Source organism: Coturnix japonica, chromosome 1 (assembly GCF_054131305.1).
Source record: "Coturnix japonica strain WE chromosome 1, WE-NBRP24, whole genome shotgun sequence".
Lineage (NCBI taxonomy): Eukaryota > Metazoa > Chordata > Aves > Galliformes > Phasianidae > Coturnix > Coturnix japonica.
In genome coordinates this window covers 119555761-119572694 of record NC_140663.1, presented here as the reverse complement: position 1 = coordinate 119572694, position 16934 = coordinate 119555761, and the positions used below count along the sequence as shown (strand labels likewise).

Genomic DNA, 16934 nt, shown 5'->3' with positions numbered 1-16934 from the left:
CCAGAAGGTCTGAAGCAAGCATGCATTTCTGAAACAGCTGCTTAAAGATCTGAGGGAAACTTGGCTGGAGGAATAGCCACATGATCCTCCAGCTCCTTTAGAATTTTTGGCTTTCAAACACTAAGTCCAATGTGACTTGACAGCCTTATACAATTGAAAACTCAAAATTGACCAAGCAGGCAATGCAACACTGGGAAGATTAAGCGTAAGAGAGAGGCATGTGTATCTACCTTTCCTGTTCTTTCTTTCCCCTTCTTTCTTTCTCTACTTCTTTCTTTCTTTCTCTACTTCTTTCTTTCTCTCTCTCCTTTTTTCTTTCTTTCCTACTCCTCATTAGAGGTTTTCAGGCTCTACCTACTGAAACTGAAGTGAAAACTTCCCCTGGGTAATCTGGCTGTTGTGCATTGCAGTAAGGTGGCTGGGGACAAGCAGGCTCCCTTTTCTGATTATGGGCAACACGGGGCTTGCGGTAGCACAGCATTGACATGTATCAAGGCAGAACCTACAGAGCTCTAAGCTTTTGAGTTCAGATGAGCAGGTGTACTTTGAGTCCCAGCAGGAGGAGCTCAGGAACCTGGAAGCACAGCCATTAGTGCTTTGTTTTTTCTTTTGCCCTTCATCATCATACTCTCCCTTCAAGCATCCATACTGAAAACTAACTCTTGGAAAATATAATTTGCTATTCATAGAGAAAAAAACAGGGAGTTAATAACTTGTAGCATGGCAACTGTGCACTTAGTTCCTGACCTTATATTTAGGAGGTGATGACTTATTCCTACTGTGGGGCACTGGTATAAATGCAAAAGGCAAAAGAGAAAATACCACTAGGTCTGACATTCAAACTAATTACTCTTCTCCCTACCATAAAAGCAGTGCAAGATGCATTTGTACCTACTCCAGATCCTCTTTTCACAGTCAAAGCAGTGTAAATGAATGCTTGGGTTGCTGGAAATAAAGACTGTTATCTTCGAAGATATTATTTGACCTACATAAACTCTGCAGCAATTCCAGTGTAATATAGGGTGTGTTTTTTGTCCTAAAACAACGTTGAAATTTCACCCTAGCAATAAGAAGAAAGACAATGGTTAGAGAAATTGGTGCATCCCAAAGTCTTTAATATAATCATGGATCTCACATTGGAAAACATATTATTTGAAGATATGTATGAATTTCATATCAGACTGGAGACATAAATTTCTTCATGCAAGATAATAATCATGGATAATTGCTAGATAAAATCTTCTTTTGATAACCAGAATTCACAAAAGTTATCTCATAGCAGAAACTGTTGTGAGTTAACACAGTCATCAACAATTCTAAATTACTAACTTCCTCTGACATCCACGTGGTCTGTATTTTAAAGCTAAATATCAGTTCTTTGAAAGTATATCAAGTGTCTCTGGTAAAGAAAACCAATTCACATGAAGTGGGGGAAAGCTGCCTATAGTCTAGGAATGAGTGATAAACATATCTAAAGCATTTTGCCAGGAATTAAGAAGTCTGTTCCTGGCAAAATGTAAGGAGAAACAGTAGCAACTGTTTAACTGAATGTATTGCATTGGCCACAACAGTGGTGAGAGTTTGCTCTTTGAAAATAGAGGCGCATTTAAATTAAGATTACACGCCACAGAATTAACAAGTCACACTTTGGATAGTGTTGCCTTTTGATTTTTTTATGATTATAAACTGTTTTAACAGAGCTGTCTAGACCCTGTCAGACCAAGAATCTGTGAATACAGAGCTACACAAATAATAGGACAAGGGACAAAGACTGCAGACTGCTTAGAGATGGTGAAGCAGTACATTGAGGAGTAGTGGTCCTGCAAGGTGCTCCAGCAATTAAGGGATAACTCAGCCTGTATTCTATTGCACTGTGGAGCAAGAAGGACAAATGTAGTCCCCAAAGGTGGAAGGACAAATAGTGCACAGACACTGAGTTTGTTGTTTTCTTTCTCCATTAGAAATTTTTTTTCCCACAAAGCGCTGTATACAGTGCTGGATCCCCCTTAGGGAAAGGAATTTGAAAGAAGGGAAATAGGGCAGAAAATGTACAATGCAAATAATCTGAGGACCTTACTGTGAGAAAGACCAAAGGCTTTTGAGCTGTCCCATTTTTCAAAAATAGATGGACTCACTTACTAGGCCACCTCCACAGAGAGGAAATCTCTGGTACTAAAACACCCTCTAATTTAATGAAAAAGGCAAGATGAGAACTGAATTTATTTGGCTTCAGCTTCTAGCCATCAGACAGGAAACATGGCACATATTTCACGACTTATTTTTAGCAGTCACATTGATTAACTGCTGAAACAAACTACCGAGGATGGCTGCCTGGCAGTGCCTTCTGAACTAGAGTTATCACTGCGGTTTCTGCTTAGCCAAAACACGCTGCTCTGTCCAACATTTGGGAAAACTGGCTGACATGTGGGAATGTGTAATGCATGTGTAATACAAGTGTACGAGTCAGAGTCAGCAGTTCCCTGTAGCTCCAAATTCTGTGCAAATACAGCTGTACAATTCTCCCCTCAGTCTATGGTCTCAAAATCACTTGTGGTTAATTTGTCCGGATCAGAAAATAGATCAGCATCAATATCAACTGAAATTTAGTTTTCAGACCTTGGCTTTGCAGGTCTTTGATTTAAAAATAAGAAATAAAACAAAAGGTGGGGGGGAGCAGGGAACAGAAATGGTTATCACAGTAGAAAAGTTGTCCAGCAAATCCCTACAGTAATCTATTCCTTTTGGATCTAAAAACATTAGGTTTAAAAAATAAATAAATCTTCTTGGGATTTATATATATGTGTGTGTGTGTGTGTGTGTGTGTGAGTGTGTGTGTGTGTGTATGCATTTCCATGCTTAATAAGCAATTCTTCTGCTGGCAGTTTTTCTTGAACGCTGTTATTATTAGAGCCACTTACTTCAGCAATGAAATAGGAAGCTGTAATCTCACTCTACATGCTTTGGCAGCCCTTGGCATGGGCAGGATGTCTGAGAGGTACTGTATTCAGACTCTTCCTTTCTTATTAATAATGACAAAGATAATAAAAATCTGTCTTCAGAGCTTCTGTATAAAAGGGGAGAACTCATTAAATTAGATGCGCACAAAATGCGAAGAGCTCATTATGCTTTTGGGATGAAGATAGCAAGTTCGGCCAGACATTGTATTTTAATTGGATTTCCCAGCAACAAGAGCAAAAGACTCTCAAATTGAACCCTCCAAGGAAGGAGAAGAATTGACTCTGCTCTCTCCCTGTGAGCCCCTGCACCAACCGTGACACTTGCAGATCTTTCTTTCTTCCTCATGACTGCACCCACTCTGCAGAGGAAGAAGCTGCATTGAGTGCTGGCAAATGCAACCTCCCTTCCCTGTCCTGAGGCACTGAACCTGCATAAATGCCTTGCAACGCACCTTGAAAGGGCTTGGTTATGTGCTTCTCACATCAACCCAACCCTTGTGTCAGACCTGAAATTTCTTGACCCTGCTTCTTCTTGGGAAGCTGATAATATGGACCTTTGTGGCCAAGGGGGCCCTGTGGGCTTACAGGCAGGTAGCGCTTAGGCAGCTATACTGGCAGGAAGGCAGCACTGCTTGTCCAAGGCACTCACTACAGCATAGGCAAAGCCCTACACTGAATGTCACTGAGTACTGACTCATACTGTGGTTTTAATATGCTGCACGGCAAAATAGGGGATTCTTGCTCAGTTTTAATAGGTAGAAAGCCCAGAGCAGGACTGCTTTCACACATAAACACCACAGAATAATTCAGATTGAAAGTTAGCCTGCAAAAGGCAGCGCTAATACCAAACTGACAGCAAATTGCCAAGGGTTCTGTCCAGCTAATTTTTGAATACTACCCAAGATGGGAATCCCTCAGCCTCTCTTTGCCTGTTCTGTACTTCAGCATACAAATTCCTTCCATTCAAGCAGAGTTTTTCAGTACTGCAACTTGTGCCTGCTGCCTCTTGCTTTTCACTGTGCGCATCTCAGGAGAGTCTGCTTCCCTCTCTTCTACAATCCCATTTGATTGCTAAAGACAGCAATGCAATCCCCTCAAAGCCCTCTCTTTTTCAGGCTCTCTCTGAAGATAGTCCACAAACTCGAAAGCCTGCATGCCACATATTTCACATCACTGATACTGATGAGAGAAGTGAGTCTACTGGTACATGCAGCCTGAAGGAAGCAAGGGCAGGAGGTCAAAATGATGCCTTACCAGCCAAAATTGTGAGCTCTGGTAGCTCCAAGAAAACCTTTTAAAACCTTTGTCTCAGATGTCTTATGTCTGAACATTATATCAGTAAACTTTATCTAATCGTACGTTTGAAATCTGTAAAGATTTGATATTATTAAAATGGCCTTAAACTGCAGCACTATTATAAATCCATCAGCAGCCATGTTGTCAGCAGTTAGCCAGACAAGGAATAAAACATGCTGTTCTGAATCAAGAATGCCTCCCAAATACACTGTCTAATGTTTGCACCAAGCATTTAAGGCAGAGACTGGGCTGCCTGTTAAACAGCAGCCCAATTCATGCCTCTTGGTTTGCAGGTTCTGTAGGATTAAGATGCACCTTTGTAGAAACCTCCAGGAAAAAGGTTTCCTGGTGGCAACAGCAGACTCCATGCGCTGTTTTCTATGAGAAATGAAGCATCTCCAGAAATTTTTACATAAGGCAAGAATTTTGCACAAAACCACCGCTGTCACAATAGCTACTAGTTAAGGGCTGCCTCCTGAGCTGTTGGTGCCTGGAGCTAGCAAAGGAGAATTTGCAAGGTGTGTGTCAGTGATGCTTGGATGTGAAAACTCAATCAAGTTGTCTCTGCAAACCTGGGATCAAGGTCAGGGTGTGCAGGCGCACTCCTCAGACTTGTGCTCCAGACCCTTCACCAGCCTTGTTGTCCTTCTCTGGACACACTGCAGGGTCTCCATGACTTTCTTACAGTGAGGGGCCCAAAACTGAACACAGTTCTCCAGGTGCAGTATACAGTAATAGTCCAAATATATTTGGTGTACACAATATCAAAGTTTTCCCATGCTGCCCAAAGACAAGAGATCATGTATCACACTGCATAAATTAGTTCATGCCTGCTGAGAAAGAAATTCCCTGGAAAAAGAAGCATATAAAAAGTGTCTTCTCATACACCAGGTCCCTGCTCAACCCCACACCAAGTTGGGTGAGATGTTAGGTGAAGTTCCTCTAGATTTGTTACGGACAGTTAGCATTATGTTATTGAGAAAGAGATTTCCTGGGCTCAAGCTAAAGTATTCAATGCTGCTGTGAAGCAGTTTGCCTAGCAAGGATTTTCAGAGGCTTTTTACTTTTCTATTAGAAGTTGCATCAGCTGTACTTGAGTATTTCACATACAACCAGCCTAAAAGGAAAGCAAAAAAGGAGCTCTCAGCATGGCTGAGAAGTACTGAGAAAACTGACCTAGTAAGTAGAGAAGCATGTTGTCAAGGAAAATTTCAGATACAGCTCTGTGAATCTGCTTGTATACATCTCAGGGCAGCTCAGAGCTGCCCTCCCTCACACCAAATCCCATGTCCTGCCTTCAAGTCCATTTCCCAGGGCTTTTCAGCTCCGGAGCTGCTAAGGTAGCTTTGTTCTTCATGGCGCTTGTTGGACTTCTGCAGCATGAATTTCCTCAACCGCCTACTGAACCCAGGAAAACATCAAATATTCACAATTTACTGTTGTAAAATGCTCTTGGAGGACAAAAGTTCATTGAAAATGATACTTTAAAGGTCTTTGCTGGACAACTGCAGACATTCTGGTTACAAGCAGGCTTGAAAGATAGACTTTAAAGCATCAAAAGTCCAGAGGCTCATAGGAAATACAACAGAGCTCTCTATTCAGTTATCTGTTATCTGAATGTTCATCCACCCCATCGTGTGATCTGACTTTGTGAATTCAGCTGCTGGTATCTACCAGTACAAGCTGCTGGAACTGTACCAGTTTCTGCAGACAGATTGACCCTATCTGTTGTTGCATACCCCTTGGGTCAGCACAAAGGAGATTGGCAGTTGGCTGTCGAGGCATTCATTTCCTGTGTGGAAGATGCAGCTTGGGATTTCTTGCTCTTCTGAAAGGCTTGTAGTCCACACAGAATAAAAGCAGTTCCAGCTGGGAGGGATCTCTGGAGCTCACACAATCCAGCCCTTGCTCAAAGGAGGTCTGGCTTCAAAGCTAGGCATGGCAGATAATAGACAATTCATGACGGATCAGATGGGGTACTCAAAGCAGCCCAGCAAAAGCATGTCCAGGAACCCCCTGAGTTTGTGAAACCAGTGTGAGAAAGGTGCGGTGGGTGATTGAGATGAGTACATAGTTTGTACCTCCCACAGCCAAGCCCATCAACACAACCACCAGGCTGACCTTATTACCAAATTATTTATTCTTTTTCTCAAAACCAGTGAGTTACAGTGTTACAGTTTCTGAGGACCAGAAGCCTAATTCCAATAGCAGAAGGTATCATGCAGAGATGTGTATCTCCCTAATCATAGAATAGTTTAAGTTGGAAGAGACCTTTAAAGGTCATCTGGTCCAACTCCTCTGCAATGAACAGGGACATTAATCAGCTCATGAGATCAGTTTTCAAAACCAATATAAGTCCTTGTTTTATCAAGGCACTTCTGAAAAGTTTATCCTCCACCTTATCTCTACGAAGCACCACCAGGAATTAAACCACACACCAGGCCCCAGACCTCCTGGCAAGACATTTGCTGAAGCCAAGATCATGATTTTTACAGCAAAGCATACCAGGCAAGAGCCAGGCCCTGGCACACATGACAGCAGCGAGTGCACTTGGCTGACACTCATTCCTCAGCTGACTGTCCTGATCATTATGTAAAATTCCTCGGCTGGCAGAGCAATGCTTCTGGTGAGACACAGCCAACCGGAGGAGCAGCCGGATACAAATTCACAGCAAGAGGAGGCCGCATTCCCCTGCACACTGACAGCAGTCCCTGAGTTCCTGCTTTTCCAGGGGGCTGGGCTGTCACACAGACAGCTACAGCTCAGGTGATGGATAATTGTCCACTACTGGATACAGAAAAGCATTATTTTTCTCCTGGGTTTCTTAGTAAAACATGCCAGGAAAAGTGATTTCAGCACGAAATTATATCTGCAGGGTGAAGTATCAGCTTATAAATTAAAGTAGCCCCATCCAGTGCACTATGCAATTTTAAAGTAAATCAAGCAAGTGCATGCAAGAACAAGACTGTGGGTTTGGGAGGGAAAAAAGTAATATACATTCAAATATGAAACACTAGCACAAAAATTAAGGGAGTCTTGCTTTCAGTGGATTACAACAGGTTGAGTATCACTGGAAAGATCAGGTCCTTGACCTGTAGGGTTAGGGTTAGAGAATCATTCTCAACAATTAAGCTGTTTTGCTCAAGTCCTCAATAACACTCTTTGAGTGTGTTCAGAGACTGATGCTAAATGTCACACCTGAATTTCTGCTTTGCTTTCATCTCAAGCCCCTTCCAATCAGCTTCTCAGCATCCATGCTGCAGCTGCTGAAGCTCCTGCCTTTCTGTGCTCACCTCCCTGCTCCTGACAAGGCACACAGCACCGCAAAGGTGTGCAGCTGTCTTGAGGGATGGTCACTTCGCTGTGCCATGTTTAACGGATCCACACTAATCTGTCACAATGAATCCAAAACAAATCATGTAACTGCATTGGCTTTCTGACTGGGAGGAAAATGTATGCTCTGAGCCCTCCTGGTCTGATGACAGAAGAAAATGAGATTTTAACAAATCAGCCCATGAATAATGGAAAAGAAAATACCACACAGGCCAATAAAATGTTGTATTTGATTTAACATGCCTCAGGGTGACAATGTTTCAGCCAATGAAAAGAACCTTCTATAATGAAGTGTCAACTTCAGTGGACAAAGGAAGGGCAACTGTTGTCACCTATCCAGACTTTTGCAAGACCTTCGATATGGTCCCACACCACATTCTCATCTCTAAATTAGAAAAATACAAATTCTAAGGATAGACTATTCAGTAGATAGGAAATAGATTGTGTGGTCGCAGCCAGAAAGTTGTTGTCAATGGCTCTGAGTCCAAGTGGAGGCCAGCAATGAGAGACATCCCCCAGGGCTCTGTCTTGGCCCCAGTTCTCTTTAACATCTTTATCAATAACACAGACAGGGACAAGTCACCAAGCTGAGTGCTGCAGTTAGAACCATAGAGTCACCAAAGTTGGAAATGACCCCTAAGATCATCTAGTCCAACTACTGACCCATCACCGTTATGCCCACTAACCATGTCCCCAGGTGCCATATTTACCCTTCTCTTGAAACCTCCATGGATGGCGACTCTACGCTGGGCTACCTGTTCCAATGCCTGAGTACTCTTTCTGAGAAGAATTTTTCTTAATATCCAACCTGAACCTCCTCTGGTTCAACCTGAGGCTATTAGCTCTCATCCTATCACTAGTTACATGGGAGAAGAGACCAGTAACCCCTCGCTACAATGTACAGTTTTGTTCTTCCTTATAACTTCACGATAATATAAAAGCAGCTATACTGTAATATGAAAGTTTCACATGCAGACCCTCCCTCCTGCCTTACATTTAGCAGCAAGAATTTAGAAGGCAAAGAGAGTCTCGGTACTTTCTCCCACATCTGGGAGAACTAAGCATCAGGAAACCTGGGGGCAAAGGTGTCACTAGGTCATGGTAATTTCTGGTACCTGTAGTCTCCCCAACCTGAAGTTACATACAGATCCAGAGCATCAAAGCAAATGCGATAACAAAATGGGATTCCTGTAAGGACTCAGAACTCCACATCTCCTGCAAGGACAGAACTACCAAACCTGGTAACTTTCAATATCTGAGCCTCACAGCATTTCCTCAGATATATCAACTGTGCACAGATCGTTTATTAAGTATTACTTAACATATCTTGTGTATTAACAGAAAGCAGTTCTGCTGGGCCTGAGCAGAATTCAACAGCTGGGAACTAGCGCAAAAAGCAACTACTACAACAGCAACAACAAGGAAACTGCTGTTTCTTTGTATGAGACAATAGAGATTGCAGCCCTGTCAACCAAAAAGAAATAATCAAAGCTGTTGTCAATTTTGAAATTACTAGATTAGAAGGCTTATCATGCCAAGAATCATTATTTGATTAAAATAGCAACGAAGCAGCTGGGCTTACTGCATTAAATTAAACTAGAACCTGTAAGGATATGTGGAAAAGTAGGTGAAGTTCTCTGCTAGCAACAGATTGCATCAGTGAAGGGAAATGATCACAAGAGACCTCAAATGCAGCACCCATAGGGCGTGCTGGTTTTCTCATAGATCGAGCAAACACAGCAGTAATTAGCCCTCCCAAGAGATCATGTGTTTATTCAAGCTAATAAAAGGAACTGAGCATCAAATGTCTATTGTGTTGAGCCAGTCAACACCGAAAACCTTTGACTTGTGACATATGACCATGGAAGATAGGGGTAATTGCTATTAATGGGAAGGGAGGTTGGAAATGCAGAGTAAAAAATCTGCACATGACAGATGCTTCCATTCCATGACACAGTCACATGCCATGTAGTTGGAGAGTGTTTTATGACAATTCAGAAGTCCCTGGACCAGGTATTTCTTGCTCCATTTTAAAAGACAGCTTCTCTGAGAGATACATTCTGGGCTCCAGAATTCAAAGAATCATTAAGGTTGGAAAACGCCACTAAGATCATCTTGTCCAACCAACTCACTCCCATGCCCATTAAACATGTCCCACCAAACCACATCCACATGCTTCTTAGACACCTTCAGGGACGATGACTCCGCTACCTCCCTGGGTAGCCTGTGCCACCGCCTCTCTGCTTTTTCTGAGAAGCCAGTTCTTTACCCAACACAAAGTGTACCTGTCCAAGCCATGGGCTGCAAGCTTCCCAAGGAGAATTTTCCTGCTGTGCCCAGTGCTGCCTACTATCTAAGTCTTCTTGACAGTACCTTTTCTACTCTTTCTCATAGGCTCCTGAAATACCGGAGATGTGGGACCGAACCCGAAGAAAACTGCAGGATTTCTGCTGGCATAGGTGTTTTCTCAATAGGTGCCATGAAGATAGTTTCCAACAGTAAGGCATGACAAAAATTCATTAAACAAGAAGATGCTTCATCCTGCTTAGAAGCAGGTTCATTCATCTGTTTATTTAACAATTACTTCTTATTATATTATTCATTTTCTTTGTTTATTTAATTCTAGGCTATCAGTTTTTCCTCTAAGAAGACATCCCTTTTTCTGCCTTTTTTTGATAAGAACATGCTGGGTGCAGTTATATTCCTGCAGAGATCAAGAATTTCAATGTTTTCAATGAGATCACAGATCTGAAGTGTGGAAATGAGAGGAACATGAAAGCCCAATTGTTGATTTATGAGTGAATAAGTTTATGTTCCACACATCTTTGAGAAAATGAATGGTTTTGGCAGCACTGTACAGCTCTTCTGGTGTACACAGAATGTTTTCTTTCTTCTCCCAGGCAAATTAAAATATCAGTGGATTCATTTCTCTTTCTTGTTTGATCTGTGCCTAGATGGACAGAGAGATTTTAAAGCGTGTGATGGTCCTGCAGTGACCACATTAAAAATGCAAACATCTGCCAACCGTTACCACAGAGTGGTTTCTGAAATAATGCTCCATTTGTCCCCACTCAGAGCAGAGACACACACAGCGTGCAATCCCTAAACATAACAGCTGGTGCCTGTCAGAAAACAGTAGGGTTTCTGCAGTGTTTTACCCTGTTTGCCCCAAAATCATAGCAAAGGTCATCCAGCCTTTGGCACGCAGACTTCAGTAGTTTGGTAAGTATGGCAGGCTGACGTGGTTTTGTGAAGCTCTTGAAAAAGAACCTGAGTCATCACTGTCTCAATAAGCAAACTTCATGGCGCTATTAAAGATATTCTGCAAATGTAATTTGCTAAAGTCCCAGCAGCTTAATCTACTCTGTGAGAGAAACAATGGCCAAGTCTCAACAGTGAAAACCTAAAGGCTTTCTGCTGTAACAGGATTTAGCAATAACTTTTAATTGGCAGTTCAAAGTTAATCCTCAGGGGAAAATGTGGTCTGGCGAATGCACCCAGTCACAAAGAAAAGGAAAAATCATTAGGCTGTGGAGTTTTTTCTCAGTATTTCTTCAGCTATTGTCATTGGGAAATTTTATAGGTATAATTGTTGCATTGTCTGAGGCTAAAAAGGCTCTTCTTAGCTAACACATTTTATCCCTTCTGTATTATATATCTCTAGCAATGAAAAGGACGGCAGTAAGTTCAAACGTTTCAGTGCTCCTAGTAGGATTTAGCCTTGCTTAATGCAATTTCTGAAGGGAAAATCAAAGGAAAATCCCCTCAAGTAATGCTCTGCTCTTTCTCTTTTGTCCCTCTGCATCAGTTTCAGATGTCCACACTCTCATATTTTCCTTCCATCTTCACTCAAACAGCATCCCCAAAGGCTTGCAGTGAGGAACCATTGCTTCTCCTAGATTAAGCTGAAGGATAAGCCCATCACCCAGGCAAAACTTATTAACTCACTGGGATCTGTTCAACTCTAAACTTCATCAGCTCTGTCATCCACAGTTTCCCTTCTTTGTTCCAGCAGTATTTAAGATTAACTCATGGTGAGTTACTTAACTCAGAATAAAGCATATGGATGCCTCAACAGAGAACTGATGAGGTGCAAATCAGCCTCCTACCAACAGATCTAAGCCTGCAGGGAAAGCTGAGTTGTCAATAAAAGCTCTGGAGTTGCCCTCAAAAAAAACACCAGGAACTCTGATGATAGGTTACGCTTTGGCAGGAGCTCAGGTTGCAGATGGGTGTGTTTTCCATGAGTGTTACTGAGAAATATGAAGAAATTCCAACACATCAGCTGATCCACCCCTCTTGAAAGGTGCAGCTCTTCAGTGCCTGTTTTGCATGAGTACTAGATTTTATTCTCGCAAAAACACATTACACAAATACTCGCCGTAACAGTTACATAGCCAGCTTCAAGTGACTGATCCCCTGACCTCTTGCCTTAACCTTCATTGAAACCCAAATGCTCTCATCTAGATTGTAAAATCTCATACCCTGAGGAAGGCAGGCAGATTTACCCTCATCCTCCCTCACCAAATGCTGCGCTGAACAGAACAGAACAGCCCATTGTTGGCCATACAGACTGCTCTTTCCGGCAGACTGCTCAAGCAAGACGATGAGAAAATCACAACAGCTTGTTAGAAGTACAGCCAACATGAGTAAAATCCATGAAAACAAATGCTTTGGAGAAGTAATGGGAGTACGTACATACTTTGTTCATTCTTTATTAAATCTTTTCATTTAAGAGACGCGTTCAGTCTACAACATCCATGCGTTGACTAACTATGAAGAACTAAGCACATTTTTTAAGCATAAGTGTTCATGTCTTACAGCATTCCCAGCCCAAACTGTATGCTCAAACTAGTTCTTTTAAGTATACATGGAATAGGAAGGGCAAAATGCATACATCAAAAAACACAACAAGTCTGATCCTCCAAAGAATCTACAAGTAAGTTAGAAAAGGCTGATGTTTGAGACAACACAAAGCTAAAATAAAATGTAAATAATAATAATAACAATAATAATACAAACTTTATAACATATACTTGATGTGTCACACTAGTGTTTGAAAATGCTGCATGCTCAGGTACAAACGTTAACCAGAGACACTGTGCTATTTGCAAAGTTCAAGTAACTTTTTATATTTGAATGCCCAGATCAAAACAACAGAACTAAAGCATTCTAGAAACAAAGGTATTAAAGATCGCATGTTACCTGCTTTTTAGAAGAATTCTTGAAGCTTGAAAATTCCTTTACTTGAAAATGGAAATTCCAAAGTGGAAAAAAAAAAAAAAAAAAGAAAAAAAGAAAAATAGAAAAAGTGTGCAGGTGCTAAAAATAAAAGATCTGCTGATGGTGTTGCTAGATGCCTGTTGTTTGCTGACTATAACATTTATTTGGGTGGATGGCTTTGTTGATGTGGAATCCAGCTCAGCTGTTTGTAGTAAGCATCTGTGGATAAGGAGAGAGTGACATTACGTCCTGTGCACTCTCATAAATGAAGCAGGAATTCCCAGATTTGCTGTCACGTGCTTTCAGTGAAGAACTAGCACTCGGTTTACTCCCAGCCCCATTACTCCCTGCCCAAACAGCACTCGTCTGAAGCCTGAGATAACTGGAACAAGTGGGAAAGACTGAAAGGAACAACAGATTGGTGTGAGCTTCAGTGCGTGAGCACTTATCATACTGCCCTGAATTCAGGCAAGAAGGAATAAGTGTGCTGGAGAGAACAGAGCAGACATAACCTTTTTAAACTGCCACAGGAGTTATAAAGGAGTAGATTTAACAGTGCTCACTAAGAAAAACTGAAAGGGGGAAAAAAAAAAATCAAATTCTGTTTTTCCGCCATAAGAAAGTACTAAAAAGATTATCCTGACAAATACTTGTTCTCATTCTTTATACTGGAATTTCAAAGATTCCACTAAAGAACTCAGTGCAAGGTTAGTTAAGCACCATGCCAGCCAAGCTCTTTTTGCCCTGTCAGAAATAAACTGGTTTAAAAAAATAAAATCATAGTCTCACCTGCCTACAGTCCCTACAAAGTATACGCCAACTGAAAGAATGGATCCTGCATTAATGATTGTGATGAGCAGAACAGAGAAAAGGAAGATAACATAAAATCCATTCTTCACAAAGAGAATGACACTATTGACATCTTGCCATACAGAATTGCACATTATTAAGTATTAATTATTTCTGTTGGCTGAGACTTCTGAAAGAAGCAATTGTTCTTCAAAGATGAGCAACAATTTTTGACCTTCCATGACTCGAAGCAGAGATGAACACTTCCAACTCCACTCATGATTATCCATAAGGTCATTGATAGTTACATTCAACGTACTCTTTTGATGTAAATCCAAAGCCTATTCCTTCTCTCTTGTTGCCGTGGAGGTGCTTCTTACATGAGTCTAGTGAGGAAAATAGCCATTTGCAGATATCTCATAAGCACAGGTGATATTCCATCCAATTTCAAGGAGCAGAGTTATACTGGTTTGGAGTAGAGACAATATTTTTTTGTAGTAACTTGTATGGTAGTGTTTGGGGTTTGCGACAAAACAGAGTTGACAACGTGCTGATGTTTTCACTGCTGTTGAAAGCAGCCTCAAGATTTTCTTCATTTTTCACACCAGCAAAGAGACTTGGAATGCACAAGAAACTGGGAGGGGACCCAGCCAGGACCACTGACACCACTTAACAAAGCAGATATCCCATACCATAGCACATCAAACTGAACAGTAACACTGGAGAGAAGGAAGAGGAAGAGGAAGAGGAATCCTAGATGCAGTGTTTGGCTTCAGTTACATACGCTGGAGCCCTGCTGTCCTGGAAATGGCCTGCTGACAGGAAGCAGTGAATAAATTCTATATTTTGCTTTGCTTGTGCAGACCATTTTGGCTTTACTCATTAAACTTTTTCTCAATCCATGAGTTTTCTCATTTTTGCCCTTCTGATTCTCTTCCCAGTTCTGCTGGGAGGGGTTAAGTGAGAGGCTGTCTGGATGGAGCTCAGCTGTCTACCAGAGCTAAATCATGTGGGAAACTCCTTTTGAAGATGAATCTTATACCAAGAAAAAAAGGATCCCTTTATTAAGATAAATGGTTCACTTCCATCAGTGTCATCATTTATCTGTGTTTCCATCGCTTAGATGCTCCAGTTGTGGCTAAGGACCCCAGAGCAGGAGATGCTGCACAAGCATAGAAAAAGTTTAAATTTCCATCTCTGCAGATTATGTGCAAGACAAAAATCAGCAAACATGGTCAGAAGTGGCAAAGACATGACTGATCAGCATAGCAACATGATATCAGGATGGCAGACATCTAAGGGGAGAAGACTACCCTATTTACTGTAAGAGTTCCCCAAATGCCCATCACTTCATTCAACCTACACTATCATTACACTTTGTACTTGAAAATTGCTACATCAATATGACAACCCAGGGCAGAGGAGCTGATGGAGGCCTGATGGCAGCTGCAGCTCCTCACAGGGAGCAGAGGGGAAGCGCTGAGCTCTGCTCTGTGTGACAGCGACAGGGCCCGAGGGAACGGCATGGAGCTGTGCCAGGGGAGGGGCAGCTGGGGGTCAGGGAGAGGGGCTGCACCACAGGGCGGTGGGCATGGAACGGGATGCACAGGGCTGTGGGCACGGCCCTGAGTGCTGGAGTTCGGGCAGCATTTAGACAACACTCTCAGACACAGGGTCTGGATTTGGGGTGATGCTGTGTGGAGCCAGGGGTGGGTCCCTTCCACCTCAGGATGTTCTGTGATTGTATTTTGAACAGTGGATGGTCAGGCAGTTTATATCTTTGTGGTGGCTTGATCTTTTCTGGTTGCCATACACCTATGCAGCCACACTCTCTGTCAGAGCAGAACAGGAGGAGAAAACGAAATGAAAAAGCTCGTAAGACAAGACTATGGCAGGGGCACCACTTCACCAATGATTGTGATGGGTAAAGCAGACTTGACCTGGGGAAAAGCAATTTAATTCACCGCCAGTTAGTAACAGAGCAGTGAGAAAAGCAGACAAACACAACTTCCCTCCCACCTCTTCTTGGCTTCAAATTCACTCCTTCATTTCTGATTCTTCTCCAACATAGTTCTCTTGTTAAGTTTAAGGAAAACAGCATAGTAATATCATACAATTGCACCAGAGAAAGCAATACTTTTGTGTCTCAGGAATCTAAAAATACTTCATTCAGTATGTAGTTGAGGTCCTACAAGGAACATCACACACTGAGAACAAAATTTAAACAAAAAATACTGGTAAATTATGAAATCACATCTACAAAAGATTTCAAAGAGAAAACTGTGATGTCGCTCAGTTTGATTTAGGATTTCATGCCCATAAGGCTGAACAGTGAAACAGAAACTAATTGAGGTCTGGACTCAAAATGATTTTTCTAATGCTGAGTTTTGACAGTGCTCTGTTTATGTGGATTAAAACTGAACACAGCTGGGAAGCAAACCAGGCTTGATTTTTGCTTCATGCTCTGCCTTCAGAGCAAAAACAGGACTTCCAACACTTTCCATAAATGCTTTTATGGGGAACACTACTGTGTAGTTCTGGTATTTTTTGTTAAGACACACAAGTAAATAAGGTCAGCGGTCTCAGCAAGTCCCACCTGTAGCTCTGGAGCAAACAGTGCACAGAGCTGATACTGCTTGTAGTTTTGATCAGCATGGGCCCATGTTCAAGAAAGCACTTGAAGCCACAACTTCCATTAAATCTGTTTAAAAGCGAACCGTTGAATCTAATCAGTCTCCTACACTTAATGCAGACGCAGACAACTAATGGACAAATTGTTCCATCATAAGGTAGGAAGAGATTCCTGCTGGCAAATTTTAGAAGTCAATGTGAAATCTGAAAGTCTCAAGTCCCACTTGTGGTCCCTGGTGATGCAGATTTAATGCAGTCCATGGAAAAGACACCACAACCATAGCCAAGTATCTACCTCAGAGTTAGATTAAAAACTCTCAAGACTGTATTGACTGTATTGATTACTGATTCTGCTTCCCAGAATGGGGATAATGGATATGGAGTTCAAATGTGGACAATTTCACCATAGACACTTTCATTTACAAGAGATGAGACCTTAGGTGGTTTGGTCCAGCAGTCCTCTGGAGAGAAATGCCTACATCTTCTGCTGTTTGAACAGGAAGAGGGACATGCCTTTGCAGGGATTCTTTCTAACTGGGAGGGCTTTTCTCCATTAAGGCTGGTGTCCTGCAGCAACACTCCAGTTTGCCCATGTTTCCTGGAGCTATGTTGAGCAAACACACTGAGTAAAGGCTCAGGCAGGCACAAGACCATCTCTGTCTGGGCTTTTAACTAGCCTTTTAAAAGAGCCTCAGCCTCTTTTCA

At 42.0% G+C, this 16934-nt stretch overlaps 1 protein-coding gene across 1 annotated transcript in view; it reads right to left on the bottom strand.

The window, feature by feature from the left end:
- The window catches only part of OCA2 (OCA2 melanosomal transmembrane protein), a 166653-nt gene extending 153460 nt beyond the window's left edge, over nt 1–13193 (bottom strand). Inside the window, exon 1 of the mRNA XM_015851083.3 lies at nt 12792–13193. The gene's annotated coding sequence lies outside the window, so the exon portion shown is untranslated. The remainder of the gene's footprint in view (nt 1–12791) is intronic.
- Nucleotides 13194–16934: the final 3741 nt, after the last annotated feature.